This window comes from Heterocephalus glaber, unplaced genomic scaffold (assembly GCF_053883595.1).
Source record: "Heterocephalus glaber isolate CG9 unplaced genomic scaffold, H.glaber_assembly_v1.0 deba00001509, whole genome shotgun sequence".
NCBI classification, from domain to species: Eukaryota; Metazoa; Chordata; class Mammalia; order Rodentia; family Bathyergidae; genus Heterocephalus; species Heterocephalus glaber.
In genome coordinates, this window is record NW_028258325.1 from 42900445 (window position 1) to 42923719 (window position 23275).

Consider the following 23275-nt stretch of genomic DNA (forward strand, 5'->3'; position numbering starts at 1 on the left):
GGCAGAAAACTTTCCAACCAGGAGAAAAGAACTTGACATACAGATAAGTGAGGCATATAGGACTCCAACTAGCCTTGATCAAAAAAAAATCTATACATAGGCATATATAGTTTTCTTTTTCTTTTTTTTTTTTGTACCAGGGATGAAACTTGGGACCTTGTGCTTTAGAGGCCGGCGATGGAACCACTGAGCTAAATCCCCAAACATACACGTAGGCATATAATACTTAAGATTCCATAAACCCAAAAGAAAAACAAAATTCTACAAGCAGTTAGAGAAAAGAAAGAAATCAGATACAAAGGAAAGCCCATCAGAATCACAGAACACTTCTCAAGACAAGAAGACAGGACAAGAAGAGCTTGGAGTGACGTATTCCAAGCCCTAAAGGAAAACAGCATCCAACCAGATTGATATACCCTTCAAAACTATCTTTCAAAATTGATGGAGAAATAAGATACTTTCATGATAAAGAGCACCTCAGGAACTTCATGAATACCAAAACCTAGCACTCCAGAAAATTTTAGACAATATCCTAGGAAAAGACAATGAGGATCACAACCCCAGGAAACCCAGCAGAATGAATCCATTGGGCGTGACAAATTAAATGCAAAGGGGGATAATCCAACAAAAAGAAAAAGTCATGACAAGGCTTTTAAAACTTTTAACTTCATCTCACTAATGAGTGTATAATTCAATCTTGTTATTGTACTGTTAGTATTTTTCTGATTCTACAGTTGCACACCTTTCCTTGTGCTGTACTAGCTATTTATCATCTTCTTATGTCTACTTTTTGTATTTTTGGTACTGGGGATCAAACTCAGGTCCTTGCGCTTGCGCAGCAGCCAGCGAATCCACTGAGCTAAATTCCCAGCCCCTTATGTCTACTTTTTAATTGGGTTGTCTATTAATGAGCTGTAAGAGTTCTTTATATATTCTGGTCATAGGTTATATGCATTGGAAATACGGTCTGTTTAAGGACTACTTTTCATTTTAATGATGTCACTTACTGTTCTAAATTTTGATCAAATCTCATTTATCAATTTGTTTCTTTTATACATCATGTTATTTGTACCCTAGGTAGTTCTTGCCTACCCTAAATTCATCAACATTTTCCCTTATAATTTCTTTTTAAAGTTTTATACTTTTAGGCTTTCATATTTAGGTTCATAGATCCTTTCAAGTTATTTTTATGTATGGAAATAAAGGGTTGAGGTTAATTGTTTATGTACGGATACCAGGTGTTCTAGCACCATTTGCTGAAAACACTATCTTTTCCTCGGCTCTTGAATTGAGTTTATATTCTATAAAATGCTAATGTTAAATAATCTTTCAAAACAAAGTGGACCATATATGTGTGTTTCTATTTCTAGATTCTCTGTTTTATTCCAATGATCTGTATGTCTTTCCTTACACCAACATTGCCTTGATTACTGTAGCTTTAGAAGAAGTCTTAAAATTAGGTACTAAATGTCTTCCAACACTGTTTGTTTTTTCTTTTTACTTTTCTATGTTCTTTGTACTCCTACATAACTTTTAAATTTCAATAAACAATTCTTCATTTTTAGCAAGTATACATAGACCTGAATGTTTATACATACCTTGTGTTTTCTAATCCTGCTAAATTCAAACACATTCTAGGGGCTCCTAGAGATTTCTTAGTATTGTCTCTGTAGATGATCATTTCATCTACATATAAAGATTTTGCTTCTACCTTACCAATCCTATCCTAATTGTGTCATTTTATTGCCAGAGTATTTTGGTTTTGGCCTAGGATTCAAAGTTTAATGGACAGATGAAGAGTAAGTATATCTGCCCTTGTTCCCCACCTTAAGGAGAAAGCATTGTATCTTCTCCATTCATATAAGGCGTTCTTGCTGAAAGTATGGAGTACATGTCTTTAATCTGTTGAGAAGCTTCTGTTCTACTTCTAGTCTCCTGATAGCTTTTACCATGAACAGCTGTAGAATTTAGTCCAATACTTTTTCTCCAACTAGTGACAGGATCATATGGCTTTTTCCTTTCCTCTGTTCAAATGATGACTTTTGGGGGTGGATCTTCCAATGCTGAACCAACACTGCCATCCCTATAACAAAACCACTTTCTACATACTGCCAGATCTGACTTCTAATAGTTTGTTTTGTTAAACAAATTTCTATCTATGTTCATACTTTTTTCTTCTATTATCTTTATCTAGTTTTAGGATTAGCACAATGTTGAGTTCCTAAAATGAGGGGAGAAGTGTTCCTTTTTTTTCTGCTTTAAATGTTTGATATAATTCATCAGTTAAAATGTGTATGAGCCTGTTGTTGTCATATAGGTAGGTTTTTCAAGCTAGGAATATACTTTCTTTAATAGGTGCTATTCAAATTTGATATTTCCTCCAGAGTTAGTTTCATTAATTTGTCTTCTAAGTTACTTCTTAGAAGTTGTCAAATTTATTTCAAAACAGATTTTTGTAATATGCTTTCTATATCCTTTTAAATTCTTAAAAATCTGTGGTAATGTCTCCTAGGTCTTGATATTTTAATTTAAAAAATGTATAATTGATACTGTGTAATAGGAAGTAAAGGTCTAAAGGAGCAGGGGAACTGGGAGGGGTAGGGGAAAGGAAAGAAGGGAAAGAAAAAACATGAGAAAAAGAAAAAAACTGAAACAAAATCTTTGCAAATAGGGAAGGGTGGAGGGGGTGAAGGGAGGGCAGGGGAAGGGGGAAAAAAAAAGAACCAAGATACTCATGTAATGGTACAAGATCCCAATGATGTATGTAACTGTATTTTGTACCTAAAATGTACCAATAAACTTAATGGGGAAAAATTGATTGAGAAATAAGATACTTTCATGACAAAGAGCACCTTAGGAACTTCATGAATACCAAACCAGCACTCCAAAATATTTTAGATAATATCCTAGGAAAAGACAATGAGGATGACAACCCCAGGAAGCCCAGCAGAATGAATCCATCAGGGACAACAAGAAAGTAAATGCAAAGGGGGAGAATCCAACAAAAAGAAAAAATCATGACAATGATAAGTCAATATGTATCAGTTATAACCATCAATGTTAATGGTCTCAATTCAACAATCCAAAGAGACTGGCAGAATGGGTCAAGAAGCAACATCCAACAATATGCTGCATAAAACATACTTAATTCAAAAAGAAACTTATAGACTGAAAGTTAAAGGGTGGAAAAGAATACTCCATGCAATGGGAAAATGAAACAAAAGCAGGAGTAGCTATCTTCTTTGCACATCAATTGATTTTAAACTAACATGGATTAAGAGAGACAAAGAAGGACACTACATCCTTGTAAAGGGAACAATCCAACAGGAAGAGATGACAATCATAAACATATAAGCACCAAACACTAGTGCACCCAACTATATAAAACAAATACTAACAGACATGAAAAATCAAATAAGCACTAATACAATAGTGGTGGGGGACCTCAATGCCCCACTGTTACAAATAGATAGATCAACTAGACAAAAAATAAGTAATGAAATACTAGAACTCAATTGAACTCTTGAACAAATGAACCTAACAGATGTTTACAGAGTGTTCCACCCCACAAAATCAGAATATACATTCTTTTCAGCTGCACATGGGTTGTTCTCCAAAATAGGCCACATACTCACTCATAGAACATGTATAAGCAAGTGCAAACTAAATAAAGTTATCTCCTGAATATTATCAGACCACAGTACGATGAAATTGGAGATCAACAGCAAAAGAAACCACAACAATTTCAGAAACACATGGAAATTGAAGAACACACTTCTGAATAACCAATGGGTCACAGAGGAAATTAAAGAAATCAGACAGTTCCTACAGTTAGAGGACAATAACAATACAAAGTATTGGAATCTATGGGACATAATGAAAGCACTCTTACAAGGGGAATTCATAGCAGTGAATACTCATGTTAGGAAAACAGAGCGAGCTCAATTAAACAACCTGATGCTGAACCTCAACCTTCTAGAAAAAGGAGAGCAGGACAAACTCAAAGCTCATACAAGCAAGGAATTATCAAGATCAGAGCAGAAATCAATTTAATGCAGACTAAGAGAATGATACAAAAAAAATCAGTGAACCCAAGAGTTGGTTCTTCAAAAGAATCAACAAAATTGACAAACCCTTAGCCAACCTTATCAGAAAAAGGAAAGAAAAGGCCCAAATCCATCCAATTAGGAATGAAAAGGATGAAATTACAATGGACCCAGCAGAAATCCAGAGGATCATCAATACCTGCTTTGAGAACCTATACACCAATAAGATGGAAAACACAGAAGAAATGGACAGATTCCTAGATACATATGAATTACCAACGTTAAACAAAGAAGACCTAAAGATTCTAAATAATCCAATATCAATCAATGAAACTGAAATAGTAATTAAAAACTTACCAACTAAGAAAAGCCTGGGTCCGGATGGCTTCACTGCTCAATTCTACAAGACATTTAGAGAGGAACTGCTGCCGCTACTGTTTAAACTCTTCAATGAAATTGAAAGGGAAGCAATACTCCCAAATTCATTCCTGGAAGCAAGCATCACCTTGATCCCCAAAGCAGAGAAAGACCCAACTGAAAAAGAGAACTATAGGCCAATCTCACTAATGAACATAGATGCAAAAATCCTTAATAAGATAATGGCAAACAGAATGCAGAAGATCATCAAGAAGATCATACACCCTAATCAAGCGGGATTCATCCTAGGGATGCAGGGATGGTTCAATATACAAAAATCAATCAATGTAATACACTATATCAATAGAGCCAAGGACAAAAACCATATGATTATCTCCATAGACACAGAAAAACCATTGGACAAAATCCAACGTGCATTTATGATAAAAACCCTACAAAAAATTGGAATAGATGGTCTCTACCTCAAACTGATAAAAGCCATCTATGAAAAACCAACAGCCAATATCATACTAAATGGTCAAAAACTGAAATCTTTCACACTAAAATCAGGAACAAGAAGAGGATGTCCACTATCACCATTCTTATTCAATACAGTCTTGGAAACATTAGCCATGGCAATTAGACAAGAGAAAGAGATAAAAGGAATAAAGATAGGAAATGAAGAAGTCAAATTGTCATCATTTGCAGATTACATGACACTCTATATAGAAGACCCCAAGAACTCCACCAAAAGTCTTCTAGAGTTAATAACAAAATTCAGCAAAGTAGCTGGATACAAGGTCAACACACAAACATCAATAGCTTTCCTCTACACCAATGACAGACTCACTGAGACAGAAATAGGGCAAACAGTTCCTTTCACAATAGCATCCAAAAAACTGAAATACGTAGGAATCAACCTAACAAAAGAAATCAAAGACTTCTCAGAAAATTATAGCACTCTGAAAAGAGAGATTGAAGACCAAATCAGAAACTGGAAAGCCATCCCTTCCTCCTGGGTCGGAAGAATCAACATAGTGAAAATGGCCATACTTCCAAAACTGCTATATAGATTCAGTGCAATCCCCATGGAAATCCCAGGAGCGTACTTCACGGACCTTGAGAAAACAATCCAAAAATTCATTTGGAACAAGAATAGACCTAGAATAGCAAAAGCAATTTTAGGCAATAGAGACATCACAACCCCCAACTTGAAACTATATTACAAAGCTACTGTGATAAAACAGCATCATATTGGCAAAGAAACAGACCTGAGGACAAGTGGAACAGATCAGAAGATGAAGAAACAAACTCCAGACATGCTCAGCCACCTCATCTTCGACAAAGGAGCCAAACTCCCTCACTGGAGGAAAGATAGCCTCTTTAATAAATGGTGCTGGAAAACCTGGTTTTCAACTTGCCAAAGATTAAAACTAGACCTATATCTCTCACCATGCACTAGACTAAAATCAAAATAGATTAAAGGTCTAAATATTAAAACAAAAATGCAGAACTGGCTGGAACAGATGTTAGGTAGAACTCTTGAAGACATAGGTATAGGAAAAGATTTTATGAACAAAACTCCAGTTGCCCATGAACTAGCACAATCAACAAGTAGGATGTCTTCTTATTAAAAAGCTTCTGCACAGCAAGATGAACCACCAACAAAGTGAAGAGACAACCCATAATGTGGGGAAAAATTTTCACCTCCTGTTCCTCAGACAAAAGTCTACTATCTAGAATCTATAAAGAACTGAAAAAAATCAGACCTCCCAAATTTAAAGACCCAATCTGAAAATGGGCATCTGAAATGAACAGACATTTCTCAGACAAAGAAGTAGAAATAGCAAATAAGCATAGGAAAAAATTTTCAACATCACTGGTCATTCAAGAGATGCAAATGAAAACAATGCTGTGATTCCACCTCACCCCGGAAAGAATGGCTGCTATCATGAAATCAACCAATAACAAATGCTGGCAGGGCTGTGGGGGAAAGAGGAATGCTCTTCCACTGCTGGTGGGAGTGTAGACTGCTACAACCACTATGGAAATCCCATTTGACCCAGCTATTCCCCTGCTGGGTATCTTCCCCGATGAATTAAAAGAATCAGACCACAGTGATATATGTGTACCCACGTTCATAGCAACATAATTTGTAATAGCTAAAAGTTGGAAGTAGCCCAATTGCACATCAACTGGAAAGTGGATAAAGAAAATGTGGGGTTTTTTTTAAATGGAGTACTACTCAGCCCTAAGAAGGAGAAATTAGAGACATTTATAGCTAAATGGATGCATATTGAGGCCATATTCTTAAGTGAAATAATAGGACACACATGTGTAAATACCAAATAGTTTCTCTAGTGTGAGAAACTCAAAGTGTAAATAAGGACTAAAACGTATAAAGGTAATGTGAAATAGGAAGAAAAGGGGCAAAGGGGAAGGGGAAGTGGGAGGGTTGGGGAAAGAGAAGAAAGGAATGGAATTAATATGAGAAAATGAAGAAATGGAAGCAAAGTCTTTGTAAATAGGGAGGGATGGAGGGGTTGAAGGGAGGGCAGGGGGATGGGGAAAAAATAAGAACCAAGAGAGATCATGTAAAGGTGCAAGTTTCCAATGATGAATGTCATTATATTGTATACCTAAAATGTACCAATAAAATTCATTTAAAAAAGAACATTTATATAATTTATACAAGGTATCATAAGCTATTGTTTACTAGTTTACTGTTTTTTACATCTGTGATAGTTAAGCACGTTAACTGACTGGATTAAGAGACTGCTAGAGAGGTAGCTGGATCATGAAGGCACTGTACTTATCAGTGGATTAATAGCTGAATGTGTTGTTAGGAGGTGAGGACCAATTCGAAGGGTCACTAGGAGTGTGCCTTTGAGAGTATGCATCTCTCTGGCACTCTTCTCTTGTAATCTGCTTCCCCACCACCAAGAAGTGAGCAGACTTCCACCTCTATGCCTTTCCGCTATAGTGTTCTTGCCTTGGAGACAGCCAACCATGGGCTAGGGCCTCTGAAACTATGACCAAAACCAACACTTCCTCCTTTAAATTGTCTATGTCAGTCATTTTGTTGCAGTGACAAAAAGCTGACAATGAACATCTCAACTATACATCACTTTGCTTTGTGATTCACTGTGTTAAGTTTCACTTTTCAGGTCAAAATCCAACATGAAAACTTGGTGTACCATGATCATTTTTAAACCTCAGCTTATTAGGGACCATCAGAAGATTAGGACCACTGAAACCATCATAAGATCAAGCTGATTTTTTCTAAATCCTTTGCCGTTCCATAGGAACCAGTTATTGATTAAATACCACCCCCCACACACCGTAGTACTGGGGATTGAACCTAGAGGTCAGTGCATGCTAGGGAAGTCCTCACTGTACCAGTGAGTTACATCCCAAGCCCTTTTGAGACAGGGTCTCCTTAAGTTGCTCAGGTTGACCTTAAACTTGTAATTCTCTTGCCTCATGTCCCAAGGAGCTAGGATTATAGGCATGTACCACTGTGCCCAGGAAAGAATTGTGTGTGTGTGTGTGTGTATGTGTGTGTGTGTGCGCGCGCACGCATGTGTAAGACTAGGAACTGAACTTTGAGATGTTCTCCAGCATATCCTCAGTACTTTTTTTAAAATATAGGATCTCACTAAGTTTCCCAGGCTGGTTTTGAGTTTGCAGTACTTCTGCACCAGCCTCTAGTGTAGCTGGGATTACAGGCATGTGTCATTCCATCCAGTTTAGGAATCATTTCAAGTGCCATCATTTGTCTTCAGTTGCCTTATTAGTCTCATTTTATAGACAAGGGACTGAGGCCAGAGAGAATAAGTACTTGTTTGTGATAACAAAGTAGTTAATGATGGAATAAATTTTTTAAACCAGGTCTTTATGCCCCTTAGCTCATATTCTTTCTACTATACTAAACTACCTTGAATCTCAATATACTCTTTTTTGTAACACATAATTCAAAATTAAAGCATTCATAGGTCAGAAATGCATGTTAGTACTAATCACAAAAAGGGAGCCATCAAATTACTTAATGAATAATTAGTGGCAAAGCCTAATTTTAAAGGCTTCATTTTGACAGAAAATCTATAATTTCAAATTACCTATTTTTTTTTATTTGAGTGAGAAAATCCTCCCAAACTTTCTATTTTTTTCTGTGCTTCTCTAAACAATATGGTTTAAGTTAAAAGTCCTACTTTCTATAACAAAGTAAGCATTTCCTTGGGCATTTACTCTATGCACTGGTAATGTTCTAAGTGATACATAGATATAATAAATATATAAATTACATATATTAAATATATATTACATATAATTTCACTTAATTATGATCATAATGCTATAAGTCAAGTGTGATTATTAGCCTCACATTATAAATAATAAATCCTATAGAAAGGTTACATAACTTGCCCAAAGTAACAGTTAGTAAAGAGTGAGATGAGAATATGAACCCATGTGTTCTGTTTCAAGCCTTTATAGTCTTATCCACAATGCTGTGTAGACTAACACAATTTAAAACATCAATTTGTCAAATAGTTATGGCTTGTTCTTTTACTCATACTCAATATATTAGTCAGTGTTTAGAGAAAGACAACCAATAGGATACACACACAAACACACACAGAGATGTATATATAAAGAAGTGTATATAAATATATGTATACCCACACACACATACAGTTTACAGAACCAGAGAATCAAGGTGGTGTAATTCAGTCTGAACGTGAAGGCTTGAGAAAGAGAACGGAGTAGGAGTACAAGGCAGAAGCTGACTGGACATATGAGTCTGAGTTTGAAAAACCCAAGAATTAGGAACTAGTATATCTACTTTCAACACAGAACAATTGTATCTATTCAGGCCCTTGACAATTTTCTGAAGCCCACCCCTTTTACTGTACCAACTCAAATGCTAATGTATTCTGCAAACAACCTCATAGATACATCTAGAAATGATGTTTTACCAGCTCTCTGGGCATCCTTAGTCTAGTTTAGTAGATACATAAAGTTAATTATCACACTGAGTTAAGATGGAACATGGAATGAGGTGCAAATCAAGCAAGAACATAGCATTATCATAGATCTGAAATGGGGTCTCCTGGGATATCCTACTGTGTGTACTATCCCAGGCTATCATGCTTAGACAGAGGGTGCTAGGTAGGTGTAGCACTAAGAGTTTAGTGATCTCTTTTGATTGTCCTTGCTCTCTAAAAGCTATGTCTCTTCCAAAAAGAGGGAGTTTGAAGTGAGCTGGAAAGAAAGTAGAAGGGAGAGATTTCAGTGCATGTGATCATCCTAGTGCTCAAAGGATTTTTTTAAATAACAAGAATTCAAATTGAAAAGTAAGAGTATTCAAAGCACCCAGTAGTATTTTATGATTCCTGGCACAAGGATTATTAGACATATACTAAATGCTTATACTCAGTTTATATCTTGTATTTATTATCCAATTTCAAGTCCTTAATAAGAAAGAAAAATAGAAAGAAGAAATTCAGTCTCTCCATTACAAATCACCATTGAGATAAGACCCCAAGGGATAGTTGATGGCTACATGATGTATAGATACATAACGGTGTTATACAGAAACCACATATAAGAAGATTTATGTAATAAATACACCTTTTAATATATACATGAAGAAATTCCTTTCTCCCCCAAGGGATAGTTAGGTATTCCTGTCATACAGCACATATGCACAGACGGTAAGGATTATCATATTTGCTAAAAGTAATGCCACCAAAGCTCTGCCTTTGGCAAAGAAGATCATCACACGACCAAGTGTTCTAAGAGTGAAAATGTCTTCTCCCTTTTCCCCTTGGCTACTGCTTCTGAGATTTTTACGAAGTATGACCATCTGTAATAAACGGGTTCAGTCTTTGTTTTACAAATATTTTATGAGCTATGGATTAATAATATCTTCACAGTCTCCATTCAGAACCTTTTTGGTTCAAAATTAGAGAAGACACTCAGGCAAAACTTGAACTTTATTGCATAATAGAATGTTTTAGTATAACTAGAAAACATTATAGCAATAAAAACAGTTTATACTGTATAACATATACACTGAAAAAAACTGAAAAGTTTCAAGTGAAGCCAGGCATAGTGATGCATGCTTATAATCCCAGCACTCAGGAGGCTGAGGCAGGAGGATCTCTGTGAGTTTGAGGCCAGCCTGGGTTACAGAGTGAGCTCAAGGAAAGCCTGAACTACACAGAGAAATCCTGTCTCAAACAAACAAAAACAATCTGGGGGTAGTGGCTCATGCCTCTAATACTAGTACTCTTGGAAGTTGAGGCAGGAAAATAACAAGCTCAAGCCTAGCCTGGACAACTTAACAACTTAGCAAGGTTCTGTCTCAAAACAAAAAAAGAGGATTAGGAAACAGCTCAGTGTTAAGGCTCTGGCTTCTCAATCCCCAGTACCAAAAAAAAAAAAACAGAATAAAACACAAATGAAAATAATATATGTAGAAACGGGATTTTAAAATGTCTGATTAAAGTTCTACCAACTCCTTCAAATAACCAAAAGTGACAGAAGGGAATAAGAGGTAAGACACCTTGATAGGACTTTCTCTCCCTGGCCTATAAAGAAATGAAGGAAGGGAATCATTATTAATACTTGTAATAAAAAAGACAAGAAGGGGGTGGGGGAGCCTTCATTTAGCCTTTGAGAACTATTTAGACAATTGGGAGATATGTCAACAACCAGGTTTCCAAACTCCAAAAGAAACATACAATGGGTAGACTGGCAATGATATTTTAATATAAATAGCCCCTTAGGGAATAGCAAAGTTTGTCTTGAACAGCTAGCCATTCTTCAAAGGCATTTAAAGGAAATACACACAATGCAAAACTGCCATATTTCTTAACGTCCAAGATACCACCAAGTGTTAACTGTATTTCAAAGATGTTAAAATTTGAAAAAGAAGTGTGCATCTCACAGTAGATGAAATACAGAAAGGATGTGATAATTTCAGCGGCAGGGATAATCTGGTAAATTATTTCAATTACTTGTTTCAAACAACGGTCTATTTCCCACTGTCCTGCAATGCAACACATGATTAAATCCATGCTTGGGCACCCTTGAACCAGAGCTGCAGACAATCATCTTCCTGGGTGGAAAACAAAGCCCAGTGATCTCTGTGTAATACATCTTTTATATCCAGGGAAGAGGTGTTCTTCTCACATACAACTCATATTTGTAACATGTTTTTATCTTTTAAAAAGAACTGGGAGAAAATCAGAACCCTGGGTGAATATTACACATGTTATATCTAGATGAGTCAAGTTATTAACTGATTTTTACAGCTATTTATTATTTATTTGTTTTTTAATGCTTTTAACATCTTGTTCTATTTTTTCTTTAGTCTGTGCTGATTTTTAAAATTTGAGACAATTCATATATGATAAAATTCACCATTTAAAACTATGCAATTCAATGGATTTTATCTTATTCACAAGGTTGTACAACTGTCACCACTAATTCCAAAACATTTAAATCACTCTTTAAAGAAACCCAGAGCCATTAGCAGTCATTCCTCATCTCTTTCCTCCTCCCCAGTTCCTTTGCCACCCCTCTTTTAGCCCCTAGCAACCACAAATCTTTCTGTCTCTATAGATTTGCTCATTCTGGATGGTTAATATAAATGAAATCATAAAACATATGGACTTTTGTGTCTGGCTTCTTTCATTTGGCATAATGTTTTCAAGGTTCATCCATGTTGTAGCATATGTAAGTACCTGATCTATTTTAAAGACTAAATATTCTACACTAGAATATATTTTGTTAAACCATTCATCAGTTGAAATATTTGAATTGTTTCTAATTTTGGGTTATTGTGATTAGTAATTGAACATTCACATACAAGTTTTGTGTGCACATATATCCTCCCTGCTCTAGAGTTAAGAGTGGAATTACTGAGCTAACACTTTGCAGTAAAATTTGTAGGTCACAGAGTAATTTTCTGAGGATCTGCCAAGCCATATTCCAAAATGGCTGCACTATTTTACATTCCCACCCATTCCCATCAGCAATATATGAAAGTTCCTATTTTTCTACATCCTTGTCAATACTTGTTATTGTCTTCTTTTCATAATTATAGATATCATAATGGGTGTGAAATGATTTCTCTTTGTTATGGTTTTTATTTGCATTTTCCTAGGGATTAATGAAGCCAAGTATCTTTCCATGTGCATACTGATCATAATTTTTGAATGATTAACAATGTGTGTCAACTTCACTGGGCCAAGGGAGGCCCAGAAAGCTGGTAAAACATTATTTCTGGGTGTATCTGTGGGACTGTTTGCAGAATACATTAGCATTTGAATTGGCAGACTGAGTAAAAAGATAACTCGCACGTGGAGGTGGTCATGATCCAATTCACTGAGGGCCCAAGCAGAATAAAAGGCAGAATACCAACTTTCTTTTCTATTGGAGCTGGGCCATCCATCTTCTCCTCCCCAGTGTTCCCAGTTCTCAAGTCTCTGATTTAGACTAGGATTTACACCATCAGTTCATCTGGTTCTCAGGCCTTCAGATTGGACTGGACCTACACTACAGCATTCCTGCACCTCCAGTTTAAAGACAACAGGTTGTGGGATGGATCAGCCTGTATAATTTCATGAGCCAATCTGTTATAATAAATCTCTGTCTACCTGTTTCTTTCAATGTGTATATCCTACTTGGTTCTATTTCTCTGGAGAACCTTAACTAATACAGATTTTGGGTAGTGCAAGTGAGGTGCTGCTAGAACAAATACCTAAATATGAGAAAGCAGCTATGGAACTAGATAATAGAGCTAGAAAAATTCTGAGGTGCATGCTAGAAAAAGGCTAGATTTCCATGACCAAAATTTTAAAAGCAAATCTGGTGAGGACTAAGAAAGGAAAAAGAACTATAGAGAAAGCTTCAATCTCCTTAGAGAACATCTAAGGAATCAAAGACAAAATGGTACTAGAAATATTGGTGAGAAGAGCTATTCTGATGAGGTCTCAGACCAAAATAAGGAAGATAATGAAAATTGTAGAAAAGGTCATCTTTGTCATAAAAAGACAATGAACTTAGCTGAACTGTGTTCATGTTCTAGTATTTCATGGATGGGTGGAACTTTTGAGCAATGTACAATCCAGACATACTTCATCTTATTATACTTCCCTTTAGTGAACTTTGCTGATACTGTGCTTTTTACAAATTCAAGGTTTATGGCAAAACTTCACTGAGGTATGATCAAAACATACAGTGAATGTTAAAAATTTTAAATTTTTATTACAGTAAAAGACACATTACCATTAACCCCCAGCAAAATATTCCCCCTTGCACACTTATTCCATTGTTCTCGCCACCTTCTGAAGCAGTTCTGGAAATATCCTTTTATGAATATCTTTAGGAGGTATGATAAAAAATAGACACTAAATGAAAAAAAATACACTGAATCCTGGCTGGGTGTGGTGGCACACATCTATAGTCCTGTTACTTGGGAGGCTGAGGCAGGAGGATCACTGTGAGTTCAAGGCCAGCGTGGACTACAAAGTGAGTTCCATGACAACCTGACTTCCATAGTGAAACCCTGTCTCAAAAAGACACACACACACACACACACACACACAAAACCAACAAAAAAACCACACCAAAAAACAAAAAACAAAAACAAACAAAAAAATGCTGCTGCTGAGAGTCACCCAATGGAAAGGCAGGCTTATAAAAACATCATGACATGTCTTCCTTCATCTTAACACTAGATCTGGTACCATGTAACTAGCTCTTCCCTAAAGATAAATGTTTTGAATTGATTCAGGACATGGAGATAGTAATGAGAGTGTAACTAAAGACACAAAAGAAGATATCTTCGTTATTTTTCTCATTTCTGAGACAATATACTTGACACCCAAAGTTAAAGAAAAAAACGTTCATTTATCTAACAATTTGTAGAGGTTTCAGTTCAGAGTTGGTTGCCTCCAAGGCAGGATGGCACAGCAGAAGGACACTGCAGAGGAGAAACAGTTCATGGTGGGCAGAAGGCAGCAAAGAAGCAAAGAAGCAGCAGCAGCAAGTGACAAGCTGCCAACACCGACCCTCTTTCTTTCCCATATATCTTATCCAGGCAAGGTGGGGCAGCCTTAATCTTAGCACTGCATCATGATTCAATACCAGCATCATAAGCTTGATCCCAGCAGCACACACTCTAGATCCAGCCACCTCCAAAAAGCCCCACCTAGGACCACATAAGTCTTTGGGGGGACATCTAGATACAAGCCACAACAGAAGACTTCCAGAACTGCTTCAGAAAGTAGAACGAACAATGGGATAAGTGTATTAGATGTGAGGGGGAGTATTTTGAAGTGGATTAATGGTAATGCATCTCTTATTGTAATAATTTTTAATTTAAATAGTCACTGAACAAAACAAAAAAATAAACATTCACTCTATTTTTCAATCATCCTTGTAGATAATTGCTGATGGCACCTACACTAACCAAATGATATTCAATGTAGACTAAACAGCCTTCTCTTGGAAGGAGAGGCCATCTAGGACTTTCATAGTGAGAGAGGAGAAGTCAGTGCCTATACTCAAACCTTGAAAGAACAGGCAGGCTTGTTTATTAGAAGTTAATGAAGCTAGCGAATTTAACCCAAAGCCCAATGCTCATTCCCCATTCTGAAAATCCTGGGCCTGTAAGAATTATTTTAACTTGACTCTGCCTATGTTCTGTATTAATGGAACAACAAGCCTAGATGCAGCACATCTGTTTACAACATGGTTTATTGGGTATTTTAACCCCACTGCTAAGACATAATGCTGGGAGGGGTAGATGTATTTCAAAATATTACTTCTCTCTGACAATGCATTTGTTCACTCAAGAACTCTAATGGAGACATACAATGAGATAATGTTTCCATGCCTGCTTAGACAGTGGCCATTCTACATCACCTGGAACAAGAAGTAATTTCAACTTTCAAATCTTATTATTTAAGAACTATATTTCATAAGGCTATAGCTCCCATAGGTACTGGTTTCTGTGAGGATCTGGACAAAGTAAATCAGAAGCCTTCTGGAAAAAATTCACCATTCTCGATGTCATTAAGAATATTCATGGAAGGAAGTCAAAATATTAACATAAGCAAGCATTTGGAAGAAGTTGATTTTCACCCTCATGGACAAAATGAAAGGATCCAAGAGTTCAGTGGAAGAAATAAACTTCAGATGTGATGAAAATGGAAGAAATGGAGCTTGAATATGTGACTGAGTTACTATAATGTCACATAAAACTTTAATGGGTGAGAAGTTGCTTCTTATGGATGAGCAAAGAGAATGGTTTGCTGAGATGAACTCTACTGAAGATCCTGTGAACACTGCTAAAATGACAACAAAGAATTTACAAGAGTACATAAACTTAGTTAAAGCAGTGGCAGGGCTTGAGAAGACTGACTCCCAATTTTGAAAAGAGTTCTACTGTTTATAAAATGCTATCAAACAGGATCACATGCTACAGAGAGATCTTTCATGAAAGGAAGAATCAATTGATGCAGTAAACTTCATTGTTGTCTTATTTTAAGAAATTTCCACAGCCTTCACACTCTTTATCAACCACCACTCTGATCAGTCAGTAGCCATCAACACTGAGGCAAGATGCTCCACCTCCCAAAATACTGGTCCTTAAAGGCTCAAGTAATTGTTGGCATTATTTTTTTTCAACAAAGTATTATCTAAAGTATGTACATTTTTTAGATATAATGACATTGTATACTTAGCAGACCACAGTATAGTAAAAAAATAACTTTTATATGCATTGAGGAAACAAAAATTCATGGACTTATTTTGTTGCAATATTCACTTTATGGTGGTGCTCTGAACCTTAATAGGTAAAATATCTCCAAAGTACATTTAATTTAGCTGGAGCTACTTCAAAGAAGAGTACTGAAAGTGAGGCCTGACTCCTTCCTACTGTTTACAGTAAAATGGAAGAAGAGACAAATGCTAAAGATAGAATTGTAAGCAAAAAGGGAGCAGAACATTAAAATCTGTAGTATGCTGAGCCTCTCCATATTGCAAAAAAAAATGAGAAAACTAAAGATGTGACCTAGGTACCATTTGATAAGATTAGTAATGATCAGTCATCTCCACAGAAACAGGAGCAATTCTTCCACAATAGAACAATGACAATGAAGATGACTTAGAGATTATCAAGCTGCCTTCTTAATTTAACAGGGGGACTACCACCTCCCTTTCCACAGGCCAAATAACCTCCATTCATAATTGTGAGGGCAGAGCTGCTGAAAGCCATGCAGGAAGGGCCACCTAAAGCCTAGGTGACCAAAGCCTACTCTTGGCAAAACTATGGAGGCAGGACTTTCACCCAGTAGGTCTAGAAGGCAGGATCCCTGCTTCTGTGGGTGGGAAGGCAGAGCATCAAGCCAAATAAAATTGTTCTGCAGCCTTAAAATCTTATGAAGTTTATTTGTAGTTTGAACTTATTTGGGATCCATTAACCCTTTCTTCTTCCCTATTTCTCCCTTTTGGAATGAATATGTCTATTATGTTTCTGTCCCACCATTAGGTTTTGGAAGTATATACTTTGTTTGGGTTCACAAGCTCACAGCTGAAGATGTCATGGCTTGAATATGACTCATATCTAATTTAGATGATTATACTTGGATTTGAGACTGATGCTGCAATGAATTAAGTCTTTGGGGATTACCAATATGTAATGAATGTCTTTTGCACGTAAGAAGGGCAAAAACTTTGGTGAACTATCAGTGAACTATTATAGAGGGAATGTTGTATTGTCTCAAAATTCATAAGCTGAGATTCTAATCTTTAACATGATGGCATCAGGACAGGGTGTCTTGAGCAGGTGATTAGACAGGTGAATGGGATTAGTGCCCTTAGAAAAGAAATCTTACAGTGTTCATTCACCTCTTCTGCTATGTTTGGATTCAGGAATAAGATGCCATTCATGAACCTGAACCTGAATCAGGTCCTCACCAGATATGGAATCTGCTGGCACTCTGATTTTGGACTTCGCAGTCTCCAGAAGTGTTAGAAAAAAATGCCTGTTATTTATAAGTCACAGAATCTATGGCAGTTTGTAATACCAGTTCAAAGAGGCTATGACATGTTTATTAAAATATTATGTTTATATTTAAATTGTATTATTTATCATTTTCATTGTTGAGTCATGAGTTCTTTATTTTGAATACAAGATCATTATCAGATATATATGATTTGCAATATTTTCTCCAATTCATTGAATTGCCTTTCACTCTAACTAGTGTCCTTTGAAGTAATAAAATTTTTAATTTTGATGACATTAAATTGTGCTTAAATTTTAATCATAATATTTTTTGTAAAATTTGTCATTATGAGATAAGGAACTAAAGTTAAAATGCAGAGGTTTTAGTTATTTATTTGACAAATAACTATGACAAAGCTGCTAATAATTCCTATGCTAGCACAAAAGACAAAATTCCTCTTTCTATATAAAGAGACATATCTATGCAATAGGTAAATTTAAAATTTCATAGTCAAAAACATAAATTCATTTTGTCATAAGACATCTACATCAAAAGGTGTGGTTTTTTCCCCCTATACAAGTTAGAAAAAAATTGCTTGGAAAGCTGCCAAAATAAATCTGACCATATTCATTGCCAATGGAGAAAAGTTAGGGCCATCTCAAGATGATCTATCTGCTTGGAGAATTTCCATATTTTTAAGTTAGTTTGGAATTTATGTCTGAACTACATGCTAATATTAATTCACAGAACAGTCTTGCTTGTCATCATTTCTAAACTTGTAAAGATATACAAACATACTTACCCTGGTACATTTCAAATGTGCTCTACCATTTAAAAAAAGCTTACTTGAAAACATCTGTGCCAATATGCATGCTATATTTGCTTCTTCTACAGAGATCTCTAACAGCCAGAACTTAGCTTCGGTAATAATAAAATATGCTATGGTACTGTACAGTTTTGCATTGGAAAACAAGCTGGAGAAGATTTGAAGGTTTGTCAGAAACTGCGATGTCTGAGTGGCAAGTGGGATTTCACTGGTCCCAAGGGACATTTGCAAAACCATCTTTCCAGCCATCTGTTGCTTTGTATTCTACAATTCTGGAAGCCAGTCAAAAAGAAGATGACAAGTGAAAACTATTTTGGCAACAAAACAAAAACTAAGAAACCCAAAACAAACATCTTCCCATAAACAGTTGGCTTTCTGTTGGATTCAAATCATATGTGGCAATACTTTAGAAAATGCACATGTTAGGTCCTGCGGAAGACAACGAATCAGCCTGCTGCAGACAGGCAGGTCTGCCCATGCCCTAACGAGATCCTGAGTCCCACAGAACATGCTGAATCAGCCCTCTGCAGACAGGCAGGTCTGCGCACGCCCTACCAAGGTCCTGAGTCACAGAGAACACGCCTAATCAGCCTGCTGCAGACAGGCAGGTCTGCACACACCCTACCGAGGTCCCCAGTCATGCGGAATACACCAAATCAGCCCTCTACACACAGGTAGGTCTGTGTACGCCCTACCGAGGTCTTGAATTGCGCGAAAGACACCGAATAACCCTGCTGCAGACAGGCTGCCACCTGGTTCCACACTACACACAGAGGATACCAGACCACCAGACCAAGGTACTGAGTCTCCCTGCTCCCTGCCCAGAGGTAGGGGCTTCTGAGCCGCCGTCGCACTGCTCCTGGTCCAGAGGATGGGGCTTCCTGGTCACCATCCCTCCTGCTGCTCCCAGCCCAGAGGAAAGGGCTTTTGGGCCACCTTCTGTCCCGCCCCTCCTGGCCCAGAGGAAGGGGCTTCCAGGCCACCATCTCTCGCACCGCTCCCGGGCCAGAGGTAGGGGCTTCTGAGCCACTATCCCACTGCTCTTGGTCCAGAGGAAGGGGCTTCCCAGCCACCATCCCTCCTGCTGCTCCCAGCTCACAGGAAAGGGCTTTTGGGTCACCATCCCTACCGTGGCTTCAGGCCCCTGTCCCACCTCACCCAGCTCAGAGGAGGTAATCCATGCAGGCGCTAACAGCCCCCTGCCCCAGTCGAAATAAGAAAACACGTAAATTAGTCTCAAAACCAGACTTCCAGATCACCTACAGCAACCCCAAAGGGAAATGAGATGGAACACTCTGATACTCAACCACCTGGACCCACTGAACTGGCAACAAAAGAGGATCTGGAAAAAATGAAATCAGAAATAATTTCTCAGATAACAGGAGAAATTGTGCCCCTAGTGCAAGACATGATTAATAAATCTAGAGAGGAGCTCAGGAACATGATGGAATCCCAACATAAGAAACAAATGGAATCCATAGAACAGATGCAAATAGATTTCCAAGACATGAAAAACTCCACTGAAAGTCTACACAGCAGAATGAGCCAATGTGAGGAGAGAATTTCAGATATAGAAGATATAATTGCAATTAGTGACCAGGAAAAGAAAAACTGCTTCAAAATTATAAGAGAATATGAGAAATCAATCCAGTGGCTGCTAGATGATGCAGAGAAGAATAACATAAGACTGATTGGGCTCAGTGAAGAAACAGGAGAGAGTGGAGATAACATAAAAAATCTCTTCACAGAAATACTGGCAGAAAACTTCCCAAGCAGGGGAAAAGAGCTTGACATACAGATAAGTGAGGCATATAGGACTCCAAATAGCCTTGATCAAAAAAAATCTACACATAGGCATATAATTGTTAAGATTCCAGAAACACAACAGAAGAACAAAGTTCTCCAAGCAGTCAAAGAAACAAATCACATACAAAGGAAAGCCCATCAGAATCACAGCAGACTTCTCAACACAAACCAGCAAGGCAAGAAGAGCTTGGAGTGACATATTCCAAGCCCTAAAAGAAAACAGCCTCCAACCCAGATTGATGGACCCTGCAAAACTATCTTTCAAAATGGATGGAGAGATAAGATACTTTCATGACAAAGAGCACCTTAGGAACTTTGTGAATACCAAACCAGCACTCCAAAGAATTTTACACGATATCCTAGGAACCGACATTGAGGATCACAACCTCAGGAAGCAAAGCAGAATGAACCCATCTGGCATGACAAGAAATTAAATGTAAAGGGGGAGAACCCAACAAAAAGAAAAAGTCATGGCAATGACAAGTCAATATGTTTCAGTTATAATCATCAACGTTAATGGTCTCAATTCACCAATCTAAAGAAATAGACTGGCAGAAGGGGTCAAGAAGCAAAATCCAACAATATACTGCCTACAAGAAACACACTTAATTCAAAAGGAAACTCATAGACTGAAAGTTAAAGGGTGGAAAACAATACTCCATGTGACAGGAACCCCCAAAAAAGCAGGACTAGCTATCCTCTTTGCAGATCAAGTAGATTTCAAACCAACACTGATTAAGAGAAACAAAGAAGGACACTACATCCTTGTAAAGGGAACAATCCAAGAGGAAGAGATGACAACCATAAATATCTATGCACCAAACACTAGTGCACCCAACTATATAAAACAAATACTAACGGACATGAAAAGTCATATATGCACTAATACAATTGTAGTGGGGGACCTCAACACCCCACTGTCACAAATAGATAGATCAACTAGACTAAAAATAAGTAATGAAATACTAGAACTCAATCGAACTCTTGAACAAATGAACTTAACAGATGTTTACAGAGTCTTCCACCCCACAAAATCAGAATACACATTCTTCTCAGCTGCACATGGGTCATTCTCCAAAATAGACCACATACTCACACACAGAACATGTTTAAGTAAGTGCAAAGGAACTGAAGTTATCCCCTGTATATTATCAGACCATAGTGCGATGAAATTGGAGATCCATAGCAAAAGAAACTCAAAAAATTTCATAAACACGTGGAAATTAAACAACACACTTCTGAATAACCAAAGGGCCACAGAGGAAATTAAAGAAGCAATCAGACAGTTCCTTCAATTAAATGACAATGACAATACAACATATTGGAATCTATGGGACACAATGAAAGCAGTCTTACAAGGGAAATTCATAGCAGTGAATACCGATATTAGGAAAACAGAACGAGCCCAATTAAACAACCTGATGCTGAAGCTCAAGCTTCTAGAAAAAGAAGAGCAGGACAACCCCAAAGCTCATACAAGGGAGGAAATTATAAAGATCAGAGGAGGAATCAATGCAATGGAGACTAAGAGAATGATACAAAAAATCAATGAAGCCAAGAGGTGGTTCATCGAAAGAATCAACAAAATTGACCAACCTTTAGCCAACCTTGTCAAAAAAAGGAAAGAAAAGGCCAAATCCATGCAATTAGGAATGAAAAGGGTGAAATGACAACAGACCCAGCAGAAATCCAGAGGATCATCAATACCTACTTTCAGAACCTATATGCCAATAAGATGGACAACACAGAAGAAATGGACAGATTCCTAGATACATATGAATTACCAAAGTTGAACGAAGAAGACCTAAAAATTCTGAACAACCCAATATCAACCAATGAAATTGAAAATGTCATCAAAAACTTATCAACTAAGAAAAGCCTGGGCCCTGATGGCTTCACTGCTGAATTCTACAAGACATTTAGAGAGGAACTGCTGCCACTACTGTTTAAACTCTTCAATGAAATTCAAAGGGAAGCAATACTTCCAAATTCATTCCTGGAAGCAAGCATCACCTTCATCCCCAAAGCAGAGAAAGACCCAACCAAAAAGGAGAACTATAGGCCAATCTCACTAATGAACATAGACGCAAAAATCCTTAATAAGATAATGGCAAAAAGAATGCAGAAGATCATCAAGAAGATTATACACCCTGATCAAGTGGGATTCATCCCAGGGATGCAGGGATGGTTCAATATACAAAAATCAATTAATGTCATACACTATTATCAATAGAGCCAAGGACAAAAACCATATGATTATCTCCATAGACGCAGAAAAAGCATTTGACAAAATCCAACAGGCATTTATGATAAAAACCCTACAAAAAACTGGAATAGATGGTCTCTACCTCAAACTGATAGAAGCCACCTATGAAAAATCAACAGCCAATATCATACTAAATGGTCAAAAACTGAAATCCTTCACACTCAAATCAGGAACAAGACAAGGATGTCCACTATCACCACTCTTGTTCAATATACTTCTGGAAACATTAGCCACGGCAATTAAACAAGAGAAAGAAATAAAAGGAATAAAGATAGGTAATGAAGAAGTCAAATTGTCATTATTTGCAGATGACATGATACTCTATATAGAAGACCCCAAGAACTCCACCGAAAGTCTTCTAGACTTAATAACCAAATTCAGTCAAGTAGCTGGTTACAAGGTCAACACACAAAAATCAATAGCTTTCCTCTACACCAAGGACAGACTCACTGAGAGAGAAATAGGGCAAATATTCCTTTCACAATACCATCCAAAAAACTGAAATCCCTAGGAATCATCCTAATGAAAGAAATCAAAGACCTCTTCTCTGAAAACTAATGCACTCTGAAAAGAGAGATTGAAGATGATATCAGAAAATGGACAGACATCCCCTGCTCCTGGGTAGGAAGGATTAATATAGTGAAAATGGCCATACTTCCAAAACTGCTATATAAATTTAATGCAATTCCAATTGAGATCCCAGCAGCATACTTCATAGACCTCGAGAAAACAATCCAAAAATTCATTTGGGACAAGAGGAGACCCAGAGTAGCAAAAGCAATTCTAGGTAACAGAGACATGGCAGGGGGTATCACAATCCCCAACCTGCAACTCTACTACAAAGCTACTGTGATAAAAACAGCATGGTACTGGCAAAGAAACAGACTTGAGGACCAGTGAAACAGATTACAAGATGCAGAAACAACGCCAGACACACTCAGCCATCTCATCT

General features: G+C 37.2%; 1 protein-coding gene across 5 annotated transcripts in view; it reads right to left on the bottom strand.

Annotated features, from left to right (window-relative positions):
• Scfd2 (sec1 family domain containing 2) overlaps positions 1 to 23275 on the bottom strand; it is a 545604-nt gene that overhangs the window by 242479 nt on the left and 279850 nt on the right. The window lies entirely within an intron of this gene.